This window comes from Sinocyclocheilus rhinocerous, unplaced genomic scaffold (genome assembly GCF_001515625.1).
Source record: "Sinocyclocheilus rhinocerous isolate Xijiao unplaced genomic scaffold, SAMN03320098_v1.1 scaffold1174, whole genome shotgun sequence".
NCBI classification, from domain to species: Eukaryota; Metazoa; Chordata; class Actinopteri; order Cypriniformes; family Cyprinidae; genus Sinocyclocheilus; species Sinocyclocheilus rhinocerous.
Window position 1 is genome coordinate 71,202 of NW_015654557.1, and position 2,498 is coordinate 73,699.

Below are 2,498 nucleotides of genomic sequence, written 5' to 3' on the forward strand. Positions count from 1 at the left end.
ACACACACACACACACTCACACACACTCACACACACACTCACTCACTCACTCACTCACACACACACACACACACACACACACACTCACACACAGAGAGAGACACACACACACACACACACAGTATATAAACATGCTGCGTCTCTGAATGACGTGATATTAATGAATGTATACTGTGATGTAAGTGATGGCTGATAAATTTAACAAAATAAAATGACGTTTAATTTCTCCATAAAATGTGTCATAGAGCTCAGCAGCGCGTCTAATGCTCTCTAATGTCCTTTGACCACATAAAACCTAAATGCTGTTCAATTTGTTGTGAATAAAATCACCTATTTATTTATTTTAGTGACCTTCTTTCCCATGAGGTTCATAGTGTGTGATTTGAGGTCATGTGTGTCGGCCGTGAAGCAGTGACATTTCAGGACACAAAACCAAACGCTGTTTTCTTCCGAATGAGAAACAAAATCTTGGAAAAACAATCCTGTTGTTTTTGGAGAGAAAAACAGCTGTGGCTAACAGAATAATTCTGTAAAAATACACTAAAAGTGTAAATATATTTGCAGGACAAACTTTACGTTTCACAGTTTAAAATAGTCATTTTTGTTTGTAAATTATTAAAACAGTAAATTTAAAGCCCTTTTTTGGCTCTTTTTTTAAGGACTATTATACAGTAGGTAACTAAAAACAATAATATTAAAAAAATAAATGTTATTTGAAATAAAAATTGAACTAAAAAAATAAATAAAAAAATAAAAAAAAATAAAAAAATAAAAATATATATATATATTGCTAATGCAACATTTCTTATTTTCATTTAACCTGATGTACTACAAACTGAAAAAATAAAGAAATAATTTTAACTTCCTTTTGCAGATTTGAGCCGTTTTGTCGAACCGTGGTTTCGAACCGGAACTCTTCACCATCTAAGTGAAACGCCGTATCGCGTGAGCTACCGAGCAAACCTATTGAATTAGAAAACTCATGCATATGAAGCTGGATATGTGTCGACAACGTTCAAATGCATCGGTTTTCAAATCTCAAAACATTGTTTTGAATTCATAACATAATATTCTTCAAGCAATTATGCTCAAATTAGGCTTTATTAATCAAAACTGTGGACCTGTAAATCATACTTTGTGTGAAAAGGAATAAAAGTTGTGGGAGTTTTACTGCCTCTAGTGTTCATTTCAGCTGGAAACTGCACGATTTGTATGTATAGGTACATTTTTTGAGTTTCACAGATATGTAGGTAGAGGCACGTATTTCCAATGAGCCTAGGTTGTCCAATAGGGATGCACCGATATATCGGCCGATAATCGGTATCGGCATATAATCGGTACATGCTGTCAATCAAAAGGGGGTGGAAATATGTGTCAGATTGCTACTCATGTGTGAAGGAAATGTCTCTAGAATTTAGAGTTGCCAAAGTTAACGCGATAATGCAATCTCACTTTAAAAATAGTGCCGTTACCTCAGGTTCTGTTCGACTCTATGAATCACCTGTAGTTTAAAGGGCAGTTCACCCAAAGATAACAATTCTGGCATCATTTACTCACCCTCAAGTTGTTCCAAAACTGTATGACAAAAGAAGAATGGCTGGTAGCCATTGACTTCCATAGTATGGACAAAATACTATGGAAGTCAATGGCTACTGTCAACTGTTTGGTTACCAACATTCTTCAAAATATTGTCTTTTGTGTTCAACAGACGAAAGAAACTCATACAGGTTTTGAACAATTTGAGGGTGAGTAAAGATGACAGAATTTTCATTTTTGGGTGAACTGTCCCTTTAAGTCAGGGTTGCCAGGTTTGTGGTTTCCCCTTCACTAAATATTATTTGTAATGTGCCTCCCATCCAATAATAGCAAAGAGCTTTGTGTTTTGTGACTTCTGATAAGATCAAAGTCTCAGCTTTCAAATTCTGTCTTTCAAACAATGAATGCCGTTTTGATGTTTAAATGTGGCGTGAGAGTTCGCTGTAGCACCTCAGTTCAAGCAGGAGTCTCTTCCACTTTAACAAGTTGTAAGGTGAGATAAACATGAATAAACATTAGAAGGTGTTGAAAGATACAACTTACTGAAATGAATCATGTCTAACGTAATCGATCAATAAGTCATGGAAAGATGCCAATAAAACAGCTTGTGATCAATATGTCACTTAACGTTGTGAGGAGCTAGAGAGGAGCATATACACTGTTAATTATATATGTGACCCTGGACCACAAAACCAGTCATAAGGGTCAATTTTGAAATGTGTACATGAATAAATAAGCTTTCCATTGATGTATGGTTTGTTAGGATCGGACAATATTTGGCTGAGATACAACTATTTGAAAATCTGGAATCTGAGGGTGCAAAAAAATCTAAAAACCCATACATTGTTTTTTTGGCTATTGCAAAAATATACCCCAGCGACTTAAAGGCACAATATGTATTTTTCGTCACTAGAGGGCGTGTATTCAAAATAAACAAAGAGACAAAGGCGTAGTTTGATGAC

General features: G+C 35.3%; 1 protein-coding gene across 1 annotated transcript in view; it reads left to right on the top strand.

Annotated features, from left to right (window-relative positions):
• The window catches only part of LOC107717640 (MAM domain-containing glycosylphosphatidylinositol anchor protein 2-like), a 165,270-nt gene that overhangs the window by 45,528 nt on the left and 117,244 nt on the right, over positions 1 to 2,498 (top strand). The gene's annotated exons all lie outside the window — the stretch shown is intronic.